Source organism: Pinus tabuliformis, chromosome Q, assembly GCF_031772625.1.
Source record: "Pinus tabuliformis cultivar Carrire ecotype Pingquan chromosome Q, CPIR1, whole genome shotgun sequence".
In the NCBI taxonomy this organism is placed as follows: domain Eukaryota; kingdom Viridiplantae; phylum Streptophyta; class Pinopsida; order Pinales; family Pinaceae; genus Pinus; species Pinus tabuliformis.
Window position 1 is genome coordinate 155571658 of NC_142296.1, and position 18935 is coordinate 155590592.

The window sequence follows — 18935 nt, forward strand, 5'->3', positions numbered from 1 at the left end:
AGGCAAGACCTGTGTATTTACAATATCCTCATAACCAATATTTATATCTACAACCAGAACCGGGGAAATTAACACTATGTACAAATTCCATGACACCTACAACTGTACAAATTTCCTTTCAAATAAAGATTTTATTTTGCACCTTTAATGGAACTATATCACAACTAATCTCCACTGGAAGAAATACGATTCCATTGGCACACATAGATTCTGGTTTGCAGATTCTTTGTGATAAAAATGGCATTGTCTATCGACGGAATACTTATCAATAGAATATCAGATCAGTTGGTTGTAGGTTTGAGACCTGCATATGCCATTTCTGCATTTTCGTTGTTATCCCCAGTGACCAGGTTTCTGTGTTGGCTCTCTGTTTTCCATTGTTCAATTTCCTCCTCACAATTTTTTTTAAATATGGGGTCAGAAGGGTTGGAACCCCCAACCTCCCAACCAACCAATGAATTTATTTAACCATGCCAACCAATGTTGAACTAGATGATTCATTCGATGAGAGACTTATCGCCTCTACTTGAAGCATACTCCTGCTCTCTAACTCTCTTGGCTCAAGATTAGCCCCTGATAAATCTTGAGAAACAAACCCTTCACCTATTAACTGACCTTTAGATCGTGTAGAATCTGGAACCATAGAATGGAGATTTGCAACAGAGCTCTCAGATTACTCACCAAAATCATGAGGAACTGTGAATGATCCTCCTCCCTCTAAAGGTGGAGATGATTGAAATTCATTATTAAATGTACTCAGTTTCCTCATTTCCTCAATAAAAATAAAAGATTCACCTTGGATATCACTCGACTAAGCAAGGTGAGAATTGGATGTTTCTAGATCCACATCAGTTGTTTTCCCAATCTGGCAAGCAATATCAGAAAGGTTACCACCATCCATGGCTCCACTTGACTCTCCCAGATAATGACTCCTGTCATATGGGCAAGAATCAGAGGCCTGACCACTTCCAGAATCCCCCCATCTTCCAGAACATCCAGTCACTATTTCTCTAGATTGACTACTAGAGCTTTCACTAGGTGTCCCAATCTCAGTCCCACCATGTCCATTTCAAATATCAAGCTACCCATCTTATATGCCATTCTCTACAAGATTAGAACTAAATTAGCCAAAATTGTCCTCAAGTCAATCCTTAATGAATATATCTTAATCACCCCTTAATAATATAAGCAAGGCCTGGATGGAAGACAATATGTTGAAGGCTAAACAAGAATTGGGTTATCCTCTGGAGACTTTAAGCATCTTTGACGAGGATAGTCCTGCGGCTCATTTTGATACATTTCTCTACCTTGAATTCCAGCACGAGGAAAGTGAGAGTGCCAAGAAGTCCAAGTATGTGGGAATTAGGCACTCTATGCTTTCATTTCTAGGTCAGTTTGTGCAAAGCCTTGCGTTGGCAGAGTTCTTTTTACAAAGGTACCTGAGGGAGGGACCTGCTTGTCTTAGAGAGAAGGCTTTTGGAATGACCAACAAGAGGGTGTTGCCCTATTGGATCAAAGTTGGCAGCTTGGACAATCTGATATTCCCCTGCGATGATATCACCAGGATGAAGCAGCATGAGCGTGAACCTGCTATCAAGCAAGTATTCCAAGCACTTATGGGAGAAATTTACCTATGTTTTGGCATGGAAGAAATCTATCGTGTCCTTTTTGAAGCATTGGGATGGGCCCAGATGTTGAAGATTTCCAGCCAAAAGAAAGGCGACAACTAGAAGACATTGATTATCTCTCCTCTGGATATGAAGGGAAGTAGCTAACATGGCAAGAAATGGTTGCATATGAGCATCCAGTCAATGCCTTATTTGCACATCCAAGGCTTTTCAGAGCATGTGTACCTCCTGGTATGCATAAATTTTGAGGAAATATTTGGGAATTAAATGATCTACCCCATGTTTTACATGGATTGGGATATCCTTTGCCCATGTCTGATACCATCATCACAATTTTCAGAAGCCAGTCAAAAAAAAAACCTTCAATCTCAGGTTGATGGAAGAAATACTTTGAACAACAGCTTCTTGTTCACTCTGCCCTGATGAGGTAGGTTGATCCTGTGCAGTGTGATCTCTTCCTATCAAACTCTCCTCCTCAAAACACTTACGAGTCCCAGGCATGATACTAAGGTATAGGTACAGGTTGCTTTGTATCATCAGCTTAATCTTTTGCAGCTTTTCCTCTGAATATTTGGCACCATTATATATAATTCTTGCCTACACTTGATATCCCAGCAATAAAAGCAATCTGTTTGATTGATTATTCACATCTGCTACATGTACTAATACCCCCCAATTAAGATTTGTACTCCATGATGATAACTCTTTCACCTTGGAACTTCTATGCTTCAATGTCTCTCAAGTTTGACTCAATTCAGAATTTCCTGAAGATGCACCTGAAGGGAAACAACGGTCACTTTAACTACCCCTCTACCTTTAGAACTCCGTTGTTTGTTTTTCTTGGCTTCTTTGAATTCCAAACTGTCAATGTCATCTTATGATAATTGCACAAGTGAATCAGAGTCTTGTAGAGATAGTTGCAGCTCATTGTTTTTGAGGAATAACATAGCTCCTCAATAATTATTCTTGAATGTATACTACTAGTCTACCTTTATCTCAGTTTCTGAATTATGCACCATATAATTCGATCCAACACCATTCACAGTAAAATCTTTATTTCTACTATTTTTGAATACCTGCCTTGAAATCAAATAACCCGAAATACACTACCTTTGATGAAGAGAGTTTCCATGTGACTGTCTCCTCTCCAAATCATACGTGTGTGGAAAATAAAGATCTCTAGCACAAGACATGCTCTTGGAAACCTTCATTGGACTTCCATTTTAAGCCTACTCAATGCAACTTTTGCTCTTGACCTTCAGTAATAAAATCAAAAGGTTGTCCTTGCTGTATGAAAAAGTCAGGGTCCTGTATATGGATATCAGAAAATTGTGTGTTGGATGGTTTCTCCTAAATCTCATGTGTAGCCTTAGATGGTATGTCATGGCAGGCCATTGGGCAAGGTCAAGAAGTGTATATAATCTCTAATAGGAACTATTCATGTCATCCTTTTACAACCATGTTATCAATGGAGGGAGAAATCTGTTGAACCTCTTTCAGTGTTTAAATGGATTTTCATTCCAACACCTCTGATGGGTGCCTCTGAGATGCTTTTCTTGGAGTGACAGATTGTGCTTGTTAGGCTATTTCAATTTCCACTGAATTCACTAGTTGTTCATTTTCTACTTGAGTTTCCTCTCCGGTCAAGGGAGGGAAGCTTCTGTGGGCTTACTCATCTTGAACAGTGTTGGAAGTTGTCAATTGATTCTAGCTTGGACCTAGTTTTTGCTCATTTTGGGGTTGAGATGTAGCTGAGCATTGCCATATTTTATTTGGGCTTTTGGTTACCATTTGAAATTCATCCTCTTTTGGTGATATCAGAGGAGCCAACATTTGTGTAGTGGTCGAATTTGCTTTATTCATGGAAATTATTACATCTAAATGGGTGTTGTTGTAGGAATTCTTTCTTCTTATATCTCTGAGATTCAAGTGTGTGTTTTCATTCTGCCATCCTTGACCCCATTGGGTCATTACTGATTTGGATGTTCTCAACAATGGGGAAGCAGAACTTTCATCACCTTAAGGGTTGCCATGGTAGGATCCCTCTTGCAACCTTAGGGCAACATCTTACGAGAAGAAATCACCCAAATTGTAATTTCATCTACCAACTTGTCTATGTCTTGAATGATTTGTTCACGAAGGCTCCGTGCTATTGTATCTGTGCCTATTGATATACCAACATCTCTTGCTATTGTTTCCCAAGGTGTGCCCGTAGCTAGATTTGCCAAAATCTATCCACCCCTTGTTACAACATCAACCATAGTTGAGGCAACTTTTAGAAAAACCTGTCATGACATTATAAATAAAAAATATCATCACCAATGTATTAAGTTGAACCTTCAGTTGCATGTTTCCCAGCAAAGCACGCTTAAAGAAGACATCATGACCTAGTTTATGAGATTGCAACAAGTGACTCACTTTACGATGATCAATGTTGTGGAAAAATATGCTACAGTTCCTATCAAAGAAAATTAATGCTCCAAAAGAACATGAAGAAATTGATCTTGTAATACCAAATTTGACCTTTTCTTAAAACAGACGAGAAACTTGAAATGTTGCAAAACAAACACTATCTATTGGAGCATAATTTCCGGTACATCAAACTCAAGACAAACCAATGGAAAAGAGAATTAACTACTCAGCACATAGGTTTTCTAACTATTTCCTTTCATATATTTTCTGCATCCAAAAATAGCAAAACAGATATGATAGAAATTCCTGTAGTGGAGATTCTAACTTCAAAACTATTGGCTAGAATTCATGTAAATTAGGCATAATGAACTTGCCTTTGACTTTCTATGAAGTTGTCAAACAGTAAAATCTTCTTGATGTTTTACCAATAGTGAAATTGGAGTATGGAAGCTTTGACAAAGCCCTCATCATCTACCATACAATCCTTTACATGGCAGCAAGAAAACTGAACGAATGCAAAGCATTGGCTTTCATGATCCGGATTTAATCAGGAACGCAATAAAATACAGAGATAATCATAAAGACAGATATGCAGCGGAAATAATACTTCATTTCATTAATGGAAAATATTGAAATATGCTTACAACCAGAAATGGAAATAAACCAGCTAGGGCGATGGTAGCTTATCTCTGAGAAGAGATGTGTGGCTACATGCCTCTGAACTATGTTACAATGAGGCTCAAAGGCCTATTTATTGTTGAGAAAACAATGGAAAACTCTTCACATTCCAAAACCTAACCCTAGAAGATGAAACGCCAAATTGTGGGCCCCGTTTTTGGGTAAGTTGGTACATCAACTTCCCGGGGTCGCGAATTGGCCGTATTATCTCCGTTTGACGCGCATGATAGCTCGTTGCAAAGATCTCTCCGATGACTACGACGGAAAAGATAATTTTTTGATAGAAAAATCGCTAGCGGTAGATTTCCCAAAAAACGTCGTTTAGGGCCTCAAAACGGCTCCGGAAGTTTAGGACCCAAAAAACTGCAAAAAATAGTAAATTGTGCTACAATTTAGGAAACTGAAAAGACTGAAAGAGACAGTTGTGGGGGTCCAAATGGGATAGGTGGGTGGCCACCAAAATCCACCTGGATCATTCCTCCCCCCTAGGAAGCAATGGTCCCCATTGCATTGAGTTCCTCCCTGAGATGAGGAAGCTTTTGCTGAGCTGGATCTCTAGTGAGCTGTTCTACAATCTCTGATGTGTCCAGAAATGGTGGGAAGCATGGTCGACGACGGTCCACATTGATCACTTGGTGCAAGCGAAGGGATGGAGGAATGTTTTGCTTCAAAGCATTGTTGCCCATAGCCTTGGTACTGGTGTAAGGACCATGTCGGAGTGGTCTGAGCTTCTGATGGCTTCTGGTAAGGCGTTCTTTCTGTCGATGCAACCAAACTTTGTTGCCCACCTAAGACTTGTGTGGTACCCTTGTGGGTGACGAGAAGTTGTTCCTATGTTTTGTCATGACCGTATCCCTTTGTTGTTGCTGCGTGGAGGAACCCTTCGCAGGGGTCATGGATGTAGCAACGATCTTCCCCTTACTTTGGGAGTGAATCAGACAGAAAATGAATTTCCTAGTCTGGGAGATGAGCTTGCTGCCTTTCTTGGCAGTGATCAAAGAGGTGGTGGTAGGTGGGGCTACCTCCGATATCCTGTATAATGAATTATCCAAAGAAATAATGACAGCGCGAGGCCTTGACTCATACACAGCATGTCGCCTCCACAAGTATGGCTGGCCTAATAGTACATCACAAACATCCAGAGGTGTAACATCACACAATACCTCATCTGTGAAGGGCTTGATGCTGTAGGGAAGGCGACACTGTTGGCGAACTTTGAGATCTCGTCCTTCGTGAAGCCACCCGATACTGTACGGCTGCGGGTGTGGTGTAGTCAGTAGGCCCAACTGCTTCACGACCTCTGCTGAAATGAGGTTCTTTTGGCTGCCACTGTCGACAATGAATTGCAGCGGCGAACCCTTCACCCACATCTGTGAGTGGAAAAGACGTTCCCCCTCCTCTGGATCTTCAGGCTCATTTTTCTGGATCTTGGCGGTGGCAAAAGTGGCGCTGGGCTCTGCATCAATGATCTGCTTCCCTTTGCCATTCCCCTTGTCAGATTCTGGCTCTGGGTCGGAACATGCATCTTATTCGGAAGCCTTCAAATCAGCCACCAGTGACTGCTTGGTCCGACACTCACTTGTGTTATGAGTGGGACTCTTATGGAACTCACACCACTTTCCTGTGTCCTTCGGCTTCGTGGTGTTGTTCTTTTCTTGCGGCTTCGAGGGGTTGTCTTGGGTCACCCCACCTTGGCTTTGTCCTTTGGGCTTCGGATTTGCAGATCCAAAGTCTCGCTTCTTCTGTTTGAAATTTTGCTCGATTTTGACAGCATATCGGTATGTTGTGCCAAGTGAGGAGATGTTCAAGAACTCCATCTCTTCCTCGATGTATCTGTGTAGGCAACCGCGGTATTTGAGTACTAGATGTAGCTCAGAATCTTTGATACCAATTGTGTGCGAGGGGTATGAAAAATGTTTGTGAACTCCGGCACATCTTGGTCTCGGCCCTACCGTAGTGTGGTCCATTTGATGTATTTGTCCTCATAGCTTTTGACAGGGTAGTACTGCTCCTTGATGGCATCCCGGAAGTCATTCCAAGTGGGTGCGGCTGAAAACAGTGAGCCTGTAGTTTCATCCTTCTGCTCACAGTAGGTTTCCCACCAGTCCTTGACGTGGGGGGCTACTTTGAGAAGAGCGAAAACGATCTTTTCCCGACTTGAAAATTCATGAACAGAAAAATACCCATCTAGCAGATTTAACCATTTATCTACGACATCTGCATCTATCTTACCCTTGAAGATGGGGATTTCAAAATTAACTTGTACCTTAAAGGGTGTGGCATTTCCAGAGTAGTTGTTGGAAGCCGATGCGTCGCCTCTGGGTAGCCGCTGAAGGATCTAGGAAAAGTTGTCCATCATCGCGTTCCTTTGTCGCTCAAGGGCTTCTTCGAGCAAGATTTTGATAGGATCTCCTGCCCCCTCGTTTTTCTTCTCATCCGCCATGGGAGGTCGTCGAGATTTGCGAGGCTGGTCTTGCAAAGGTTCACCAGTTCAAGCCCTAACTCCTTATATCCTGTTATAGACATTTTTGTGCCTTACAACATTGAGCATGAAATGTCCATAATCAAAGGATCCAAAGTCCCTAAACATGTTGTTCCTACCCCTAGAGGAACAAGGCCAACAAACCACAGCAATTCACAGAAGTTCTCCACCTGAAACCACTCAAAAACAAGCCAATTCTGGATCATGTCAACTGCTCCACTGAGCATCTGCTCTGAATGTCAACTGCTCCACTGTCTACCTGCGTTGAATGTCAACTGCAACAAAGGCTACCTGCGCTGAGCATAACTGGACAAGTGGCAGGCTCATTCCTCAAGGTGTCAATGCTCAGGAAGCTTCCAAAATGACACTTGTATCAGGGAATTCGACTGGTGATGAGTAAGAGGTTCCAAATCTCCAAGTGGAAGCAAGAACCTCCAAGTGGACTCAAGAACTAAGAGAGGGAGAGGACACTAGTCAGATTCATACCAGCCTCAAGCTGACTCATCCTCTCTCCAAAATATCTATATATAGATCTCTCCTCCATGAGATCTAGGGAGGCTGGAATTTTGTGATTGCAAAGAATTGTTGTTGGTTTGAGGTTGGGTCATTGGGTGCTTAATTCTTTGAAGGGAGCTGAAGAAGGAATTCCATTCTGCTGGGAAGGAGATGTTGGATTGGAGCCCTATGGGTTGTATCTCTTCCTGAACCCTGTTGCTTATCAATAAAGCTATCTTGGTTTGCTCCTATATACTGGTGTATTTGTATGATTGCATTAGTGTATTTGATTTATTTCTAATCCTGAATCATTTATGAATATGTATATTTGCCTTTGTTTGGTGTTCTTCTCTTGTCGCAAGTAGTTGTTCTCTTGTCACAGGTAGCTGTTCTCTTGTGATCTCGTGGGAATCAAGTAGCTGTTCTCTTGAGCAAGCGAGGAGGCAAGTAGCTGTGGACACCCAAAGAGAAGAGGATCTAGATTGAGGGACAACCGGAAGACAACGGTAAGTCTACCAATCTCCCCTCTTTCACATTTCATAAAGGAAGAAACCGAAGTAGTTGTATCTGTTTGTTGCTAAGGCGCTGTCACACCTTAGGTGGATAGGATCGTCCTGCATAGGCATTTTTCCCCACAACATATCCCGACCTCGTTGGGGACATGCAAAGAAAAACAGAGAAAAAGCAGACCGCTCTGATACCACTGATCCAGATTTAAAAAGGAACGCAATAAAATACAGAGATAATCATAAAGACAGATATGCAGCGGAAATAATACTTCATTTCATTAATGGAAAATACTGAAATATGCTTACAACCAGAAATGGAAATAAACCAACTAGGGCGATGGTAGCTTATCTTTGAGAAGAGATGTGTGGCTACATGCCTCTGAACTGTGTTACAATGAGGCTCAAAGGCCTATTTATTGTTGAGAAAACAATGGAAAACCCTTCACATTCCAAAACCTAACCCTAGAATATGAAACGCCAAATTGTGGGCCCCGTTTTTGGGTAAGTTGGTACATCAACTTCCCGGCGTCGCAAATTGGTCGTATTATCTCCGTTTGATGTGCATGATAGCCCGTTGGAAAGATCTCTCTGAGGACTATGACGGAAAAGACAATTTTTTGATAGGAAAATTGCTAGCGGTAGATTTCCCAAAAAACATCGTTTAGGGCCTCAATACGGCTCCGGAAGTTTAGGACCCGAAAAACGGCTAACAATAGTAAACTGTGCTACAATTTAGGAAACTGAAAACATTGAAAGAGATAGTTGTGGGGGTCCAAATGGGATAGGTGGGTGGCCACCAACATCCACTTGGATCATTTCATTAATTAATTGACTTAGCAATGTTGTATTGTAATAAGTGACACTTACAGTGAAGGTATTTCTCCTCATCCGCATCAACCCTTCTCTTTGTCCACATGCATCGAATGACTGAAATTTGTTGTCACATGATTCAGATTCCACTAACATCCCATTCAAGTCATCAACAAAGTTTTAGGGGCTCCCTTTATTGTGCTTTGTTGAAGAGGATTAACTAGACAGAGGAATCCATTTTTTTTGCATGTTGCTCATGAGAAAAGCCTTCAATCTGGGTTCATGAATCTTAAATACATTTCGATGTGCCAATATAACGTTGGAGACAATTTCATTCGATAGTCTCCTCGGGAATTAGTTCATCAGTTTTATCAAAAGTTCAATTTATGTAACAAAAAAAGAAGAAGGCCAAAATGATGTTGACATGAGAAAAATAAGTAAAAGCTCATAAACCCAATGAAGTAAAGCTTAGACTTGGTCCTACAAGTTCCTATATGTGTAACAATGAGAAAGGCAACGATTAAAATAAAAATATTACAACGATGGTTAGGGTTAGTGCCATTAGATACTGATTAGAACAGTGGGGCCGGGTAAACAATTTTACAAGATTCAAAACTTTCTATATCCACATTCATTGCATGCATTGGCATCGAGTAGTGGTCTTGTTCTTTTCTATTGTGCATTTTTTCCCTTTTGGTGTGTGATGACAAATGAACAAACCACAAGATCAATCGAATGTTTAAAGTAAGATGAGTACAACTATTGGTCACCAAGCAAATATTCCAGAATGTCTACCATGAGATAATGTCACTAGATCAGTGATTTCTAGTGATCCAAATAATCATTCAATGCTCTCAGTAACATGAAGAACCATATCCTGATAAGGTACTTTTGCATACACCACTTTAGACTTTAAAGTTTAAACTCCCATAGGTGCAGGAGAACTTGGGTGTTTATGTTTCAGTTTCTGTCTGGAAACTCCCCCCAAGGGATATTTCTTGTTCATGTACATATTACATCACACAGAATACTACTAAGGTCATGACCAGAGGCTCAAGGTCTTTCTCTAGTACAATGAGTTTTCTGTTAATTTTGATGGTGCACTTCACAAACTTGAGACAACCAAGTTCCAATGTTGTTAATAGTTATATGCCCTTGCGATCCAAAGGATGCTCCAATGTGGGATTTGTTTTGACATCATATATCTCTGATTCTAAACTGCTCTTTATTCTTAGATATATTTCTGTAATCAAGAACCGTTGCAATTAATTAAGTGTTGAAACATGTGAGAAGACTCATTTTGAAAGCTAGAATGCCTAGAATTTTATCATAACAAACTACAATTCCATTTATGTAATAGGCCACTTTTTTTGCATATTGTAAAATAAAAAACAAACAAACAAAAAACAAAAACAAAAAAAGATCCAGTTCATTGTTTCCATTTCCCATATATAAGAAACATGTTGAAAGAACATAGCCCCACTTCGAAAGGAAAGGCTGTAATAGAGTTTACTACGTCTCCACTAACCACAATATCATAAGTAGTAGACATAATTATACCTCCTTTAAACTTATGGAATATTTGACCAAAGTTTATAGATCTACCTCAGCATTTGCAACATAGGGAGGATCTGTCTCATACAAAGGTCGTACTTCATAGACAGGCATTTTACAGCTCACTAATGCACTAAGATGAGATGAATTCTTCTGGACAACCTCATTGGAAGATTGGTCATCCTCAAAACTGTCTGCAACAACATAGTCTAGGACCACAAAATCTTGCTTGGAATTACCTACATATTCCCTTTTATCATCCTTTATAAAAAAAAGGGAAGTTATCCATGTCAGCACTTGAGTTAACATGACATCTGGATCCCAAAGGCACATCCACCTCCAAACCCTCAACTACATTCTCTACTAGTTTTTAAAAGAATTTCTCTTTTGAATTTTCAATTAGATCAATGGCAAGAGATATACTAGATCGGTCTCTCTCTTCATTCTTTTCTTTAGCACTTGAAACAAACATGAGAAACTCTCCATTAGTTTCATTCACATCATCTTTGATCTCACCAAAGGCTGATTTGTAAAGCTCCTATTCAATGCCAACATCCCCCAGAATAACATCACCTGGCTTGGACATTTCTGGTATATTGTTTGCCTCCATAAGATACATTTTCTTATCATGACATAATTTTATTAATGATGGGCATCCTGCAGTAGTTTCCATTTTACTTAATCCACCCACAAAATTTTCATTTTTTATATCTGTAGAAGAGAAAAATGGCACTATATTTTTAATTGTCTCTAGTACACAAGAGTTTTCAAGTCTTCACTTCAGTTGAAGTCTCTGCACATAACAACTCAGCTTCCATAGCTAGACTGCAATTTGGAACAGGTATCTTTGGCATATTATTCCCACACATCTCAGAGATTGATGATTGTTAAATGATAGCATTTGACCTTGAGCTGGATCTAATCAATTTGTTTGGCGTCGAATGCTTGAAGGCAATGTGACAATAGATTTGACTCGATCTCGAGGACTTTGTAATGGGATAAAGCTGAATGGAACATGAGGGATTCATGTTTGTTTCAAGGACGTTTTTCCGAAGTCAATATATTTTGAAGCTTGAACGAAAGGCGGTTGATGACTTGCCTTGAAAAGAAGTCCTGGAAGAAGTCAATACTTAAAGCACGTCACCGATAAAGATGCGGAAAACATGGAAAATGGTTGTTAACTAAACAGATCAATAATTGAATCAGTTATTGAAAACCCAACACAAAAGAGAATTGGTTCCATTTGATCCATTTGGAATTCGATTCCTTGACTTGTAGAGTGAATTTACTTCTGTGGGATCCAATTCAGAAATAGTTTTGGACGGTACATTAGAAATACAAATGTTAGAGATATATTATGGATAAGTGCCTTTAATTAATAAAGTCACATGTTATAAATAATATTAAGTTAAACCGGGTTAGTCATGTCTTAATGAAACAAGGTGGTTGTATGGGGTAGTCTCACTCCTCTTTATATATGTAGTCTTGACAATTCCCATATTAAGTTATAACAATCAATATCTCCATTTCTTTTGTCTCTTCTCCTTTTGAAAATATTCTGCTATTGTGTATGTCCATTACCCAACAACAATGGGTCCAAAGACCAGGTTAACACGAGATTTGAGTGTATTTAATCACCAGAAAAATATAGAGTTAGTGGCAAATTCAGTTTGCGTAGAGTTAGAAGCAATCAAACTGAGAAGGGAATAAAATAGTAGGTGTTGCCTAGCATCCATGGACTTGAGATTGAGTTGATCATATTCACTGAAGTATTAAAGAAATTATATGCATGAAACTTATACTAGCACCTTCTAGTGGAATTGATAGTGCACTAATCCGTTTCTTGCCAATATTTTGGTCTCTTTTTCTTTCTTTCTTTTTTAATTTGGTACCGCCTTGTAGCATATCTGGGTTCAAATGCTATTTTCCATTGCGGACAGTTGAATCTTGTTTCAACTCTAATTGTTGTCGAGGGGTTTCACAAGGTTGTCACATGAGCATTTGTGATGCCCATTTTGACTTAGATAGCTACCTATGCTAAGGCTTTATTTTGCAGTTCCATGTTATTTATTTATGAACGATGTGTAATATTGATGCCTTTAGTTGGACAAGTGAAACTACTTATATAAATCATTAGGTGGATTAGGTATTGATGATGGAAATGTTTGATGTATGACCAAATGTATGACTTACTTGGTTACGATTTATCTAGTGCATGACTTATTAGAGTTATTGTTGTATCATATATGGCTTAAGTAGATATGATTTATCTAATGAATGACTTAGTGAAATTATGATTCGTCTAATGTAAGATTTATTTCCAGTATGAGCTACAGAATTGACACGTGGATACTAGACTTAATAACATGATGTTTAAGATCACTTATCTATATATATATTTTGTTGTTATATATATGCATGAATGAGAACTAACCCGCAGATTGGAAAGAACTATATGATAACCAAGATCTACTCTTCCATTGGGGAAGGTCAAAACATCTACTGAGGAAAGGTATGATGTACATTGTACTATTACATTTTGTATCTACTGGATATGCACTCTTATGACATGGGTAAAATGTAAATGGTAGGTGACAAGACTACCTGACTAGATTATTCGATGACAAGTATCCAACCAGTGCTGTAGTGTGGTCCATATTAGGGCGTTGAACCTAGTTGTAAGGAGGGGTGGAGGTATTTCCCACTATGTAACCTCCAAACCTGGAATCGTGGGAAGGCAATGATGGACACGCTCCCCTAGACGTGTGATGACGATTACCAGTTGGTGTTGACCCTCATTGTAAGGAGGGGTGGAGGTATTTCCCATTGTGTAACCTCCAAACTTGGAATCGTGGGAGGGCAGTGATGGACACGCTCCCCTAGACATGTGATGATGATTGCTAGTTGCCTGCTGGGGAAGTTAGGTCGATATAGTCGACACTTCTGCCATATTGGTTTTATCAGTGGTTAGATTGGTATAGCCGATGCCATAGTATATAACAACAGAGGATGGATAGGGTGGGAACGGAAGTAAGATAGGAAGGATAGGAGGATATAGATTTGTTGAAGACTCTTGACGGGAAGTGGTATCACTGCTTGACTTATTAAATTTTACTATTATAACTCTCTCTCTATTTTGTTATGCCTTCAAACTTCTTGTATTTTTTCACTCTAACTTCAGGACGAAGTTTTCTGAAGGAGGGGTGTATGTAATGCCCCACTTAATCTTATCATGCAAATTTTATTAGTGTTTAAATTACTTGAAAATATTGACTTATAATTATCAAGAAATATCGGTAAATACCTTCATTTGGGAAACTGTAAATTTTATTTACTAATATAAAATTTATTATTGTTATTATTCAATTCCCAACTTGTCTTGTCAAATTTAATCTTGGATAGGATATGGTCTTCTTCCATTATTCCAATTTAAATATCCATATCCCCAAAATGTCCTCTCAAAATCTCCTTGGGAGAAAATATGGTCCTTCCTAATTAATTACCAAACTAAATATCCATATCTTATCCCCAAAATTTCCTCTCAAATTTACTTGGGAGAATATATGGTCCTCCCCAATTAATTACCAAATTAAATATCCATATCTTATCCCCAAAATGTCCTCTCAAATTTACTTGGGAGAAGATATGGTAAGAAAAGTCAAATGAAAGGATGAGGGGGTAGTTATGACATTAATGATAGGTGGTTGAGGTGGATGAGAGGAAGAGGCATAAAAGGGGAAGGATGATGAGAGGAGAGGCGGATCCTTGGTCTTGGTTTTGGTTTCGTTCTGTTTGGGAGGATTTTGTTCAGGAGGAGGGATGTGGAGAAAGAGGAGGGAGATCAAACTTGGATCTAGAGAGTGTTTGTTAAACTTGGACACACTACATCTTGTTGGACTTGGGCTTAGAGGGCTAGGGAACTTGTGGAGGTTTCTTGGGCTAGGAATTACTTCCTAGTTGGCTGGGAGGGAAATCCTATCAGGTAGTCAAGAGGAGAATGGAGCTCAGGAGCATCTCAATTAAGCTATTGGAACAGGTATTATCCATCATTTATTTTAGTTACGTAAATTGTTACAAGTTATACATGTTGTAGATTAAATTAATTTATGTTCATGCTTATGATGTTTTATAAACCTGAAATTTTACTTGTTATGAAAATTAGCGAAATTTATTTGAATGAGTGTAGTAGTTATTAGAGGACCTATAATTGGGTCGTCACATTCAGATTCTTCAACCTGTATTGGTGCATTTTGCGTTTTCTGCGCGCCTTTCACTTCTTCCTGTTCATGTTCTTGTTCATGTTCCAGTTCCAGTTCCTGTTCTTGTTCCTGTTCATGCTCATGTTGCGCTTCCTTCTCTCTTCTACGCAACTCTTGTTCTTCCTTGAGTTTCTGCTAACCTTCCTGGAACATCCTCTTAGTATCCTCCAGCCTTTGCTTCTCTCTCTTTACTTGCGCTATCTTCTTGTCGTGTTGTTGCCTCTTCGCATTAAACTTGTAGCTTTGATCCCTCTCTATGCCTTAAGTAATATTCATCGTGCCTTTGTCTTGGATAGGTTTGTTGCTTCTTGTTGTTGTTGTTGCTGCTCCCTGTGGTGCTGCTACCTTGAGTGATGTTATCCACTCCACTGTGATGCTAACCGATTCATTGAGCCTAGAGGAGTTGTAAAAATATCTCCATGGGTTTTCCTCTGGCCAATGACACGCCCCATGGATCCAAGGGTAGTACACTCTCGCACAGTGGTCCCTGCATGAAACATGAGGATCGTACGGGTTGAAACTCCTAGTGCCGAACTTAAACTTCTTAAAGTCTTCTACTTCAGCATCTGCATCTTTCAAACTCTTGATCGCGTACAACCCAATTCGTACAGGAAGCATGAGCCATGGTTCCTTTTTCTTCCTATGCAATCCAGCTGACAACCCTATTGAGATGTGGTATGAAACCTCCTGCATGACCAACTTGTCCATGGCGAACCTCGGCAACACGTGTGGAGCTTTCTCCACATTGTACATCCTGATGAAGGTTCCCTTCGGTGAGGTGTACCAATCTACAATGTTTAGTAACGCCTCCATTGATGCCTACGACATGCAGGGTGGATCCTGTTCAAAGATCATCATGTATAGAGGGGCAATGAAATTGTCACATATAGTAGACATGACTCCTAGGTAGCTACAATACGAGAGCAACTTGCGATATATGTTCACAGAACTTTTGAAGGTATCCATGCCCAACCCATGCCAAGAAATTGTTGACGGGCACAAATTTCATCGAGAAGTTTTGTAGACCTGAAGAACTTTGCTTTTTGACCCTTGGGTGGACTCCAAGCATTGGACAAATGCACTTTCAACTAGAGAGCCAATGTGTCGGACCAGTTGAATAGTTTTCCTTCATTTGCGAGCTGATCCAACATAGCAACCCAACTCTATGGGATGGTTTATGTACTCCCTTGGCCATACAAGAGGCATGCGAAGATGACCAAGAACTGATATTCTTTCTTGAGTGTCTTCGTCCTATATATCTAGTTGGGTGGCATCCTGAACTTTGTTGTCTCCTTTACCCAATGCTTCAAGATATCTCTTGTGTTCATGCTACTATTGGGAGTGTAAAACGGTGCATTCATCCTGCTCACTGGGAATGGAAAATGATATATCTCTTGATAATCCTCCATCCTAAAGGAACCATGCCTGGTTCCACTAACACTGCTCAGTACCATTGTCTCGGGATCAGTGTGTGAGACAATCCAGTGGATCACATCTGTGCAAGGAAACACGGGAAACATGTATGCAAGCTTGTATAGTCATGACTTATGGATGTTCACATAAACTTGTCTATCCTCCAGATTCTCCTCAAAGCTGCCTAAAAAGATGGTGTTGATGTCTCTCCATGTTATCTTGATATCCTTCTCGATGAACAGGTGTGTGTTTGTGTACATGCACAAGCTCATTGACCCCTATTCAACCACATCCCTAGTACTTCTCTCAATTGTGTCTTTTGATCCTGCTCTCCTGGAAGCCATTGTAACTGTATTTTTGAGAGACTAATGAACACCTATGATACCTTGAGACAAAGCAACACTCATGGAAAGTAAATGTCAGTTTAAAACCAAAAGCAACTTGAGGACTAATATGCAACACACCTCGTTGACTGCTTGGGAAAATTGCGCAGTTTTGTCTCAAAGAGGCTGGGAGACTGAAAATTGAAACTACACAGAGCACAGTCCAAGCTACCAGTGAGTTGAATATCTACTAAAACTACATAGAGCACATTCCATCTTGGCCTGCTGAGGGCTGGAACTACGCAATGCACAGTTTCAGTCAGCATGACTGCTGCTAGGGGAAATGCACTGCGCAATTCCAAGGAAAATTGGGGCATTGTCTCCCAAAATTGCATAGAGCATAGCCTTGAAATCTAGTGGGAGGAAAGTTCTACGCATTTCCTGGGAGCAAGGCAGAGCCTTCCTTCCCAAAAATGTGCAGTGCAAGCCAAGCAAAGCAAGGTCTGGGCCAAGGCAACTTAGACCTGCCGACGGGCGACTGAAAATCACTAAGGACTGAATGCATGTGCAAATATGGTGTAGATATGAGTGAAATAAACATGCATGTGATTAATCAAGTGCAGAAATCAATCAATTGACATGACCAAGAAGCTTAAGAAGCAAGTTGTCGAAGCGACGACTATGAGTGCAGAAACAGTGTTACGCATGCAACACTAAGGAAAGGTAACGTTTAAGTTCAAACAACACTTTACAAGACAAAATACATTGAAACACCAATTATCATTCACTAAAACCAAGGAAACATACTCATACAAGCCGAAAACTAAAAAGCGACAGAAAGAGTAGTAAAAGGCATGAAAAGCAAAACTTACCTGGAAAGGTTGCGCCAACTGTACCGAAGGTTCCTAGATGCCTCAAGAATGCTAGAGATCCAAGATCGAATGTGAAGAATGAGATTTGAGGCATCGTTTAAATACATTTGGAAAAATTAGGGTTTATGATGCTCATGCCACAAATCTAGGAAAAAGAGACACTTGGCGGGAAGTTTCTAAAAACAGTTTTGCATGTAATTCCTGCTACTAAAAATAGATCCCTAAAATCTAGGGATGTTTTTTTCGCTTTTTTACTTTTTTCTTTTTTCGGGAAAATTTTCCCAGCATGTAACGAAGGATTGCATAGTTCTAGAGGGAACTGGACAACCTGCCAACACATGCGACAAATAGTTAGTGAGGGAGAGCTTCTACATTGTTTCTAGACTGAGGGGCCTTGGCTGACTAGCCAGCTCTGCGCAATTTTCCAGAGAAGTGATGTTAGGCTACTCTACGCATTTTCGAAGAGTAGTGCAGCTAGCTAGTTCTGCGTAATTCCGGAGAACAGTGTAGCTGGTCTAGCTGCTCTGTGCATTTCTGGATGGCAGTTCAACTGGGCCAGTTTCTGCACAATTTTTGATGGTAGTACAACTAGCTGAAACTGCACAATTTTCCATAGTAGTGCCGACTAGCCTACTCTGCGCAATTTCCAGAGCAAGGCTTCTTGGCCTGCTCTACGCAATTTCTAAGTGTACGGCAGTTGTTGGGCTGCTCTAAGCATTTATGGACACGAAGAGAAGTTGCTCTCCAGATCTGTGAATTTTTGCCCGACAGTTGTTTGACCAGAGGTGGACCAAGTGTAGGGTGTGCTTATGGTTGACCGATGGGACAAGTGAGTTGTGCACAAGCAGTGAAATGATAGATGAACTCAAATAAGCACAAGTACTTGATCAGTGTAGGATATTTGCATTGACTTCGAGGAGGGAGGCTCCAAAATGAAGCGAAGGTGAAATTATGGAGGGTGGTTATAGCTACTACAACAGGTTGATACCATATTTTCTAGATATCTCTCAACCAGGAGCCCTCTATCTCAATTCCACACCCTGGGAGCTCAAACAGGGGGGAAGTGTTGGCTTAGTTTCCTTGATCAGCGATGATCCTTATCAAGAGGGGTCACATTCATCAGTCTAAGTTGCTCTTGAAGACCAATAACTTCCCTTTCGACAAAGCCTTGTTGAGAACATCTATTATATTCTCATCTATCGATATGTGATGGAGTCTAATGGCTCCTCTCTACTCCATGTCTCAAATGAAGTGATATAGGATCTATATATGCTTGGACTTGTCATGAAATACGAGATTCTCTGCCATGTGGATCCCACTCTTGTTGTTGCAATATATCATTGTAGTATCTAGGACCTGCTCAAATACCTCTCCAAAGAGCTTCAACAACCATATTTCTTTGTAGCTAACCATGCTAATGGAAATAGACTTTGCCTTGGTGGTACTCAATGCTATAAAATTTTGCTTCCCGCTCATCTAATATATCATGGCAGATCCAAG

The 18935-nt window shown here is 40.2% G+C and overlaps 1 pseudogene; it reads left to right on the forward strand.

Annotated features, from left to right (window-relative positions):
• The first annotated feature begins 1199 nt into the window (after positions 1-1199).
• Positions 1200-18935, forward strand: part of LOC149218725 (uncharacterized) — a 28675-nt pseudogene continuing 10939 nt past the window's right edge.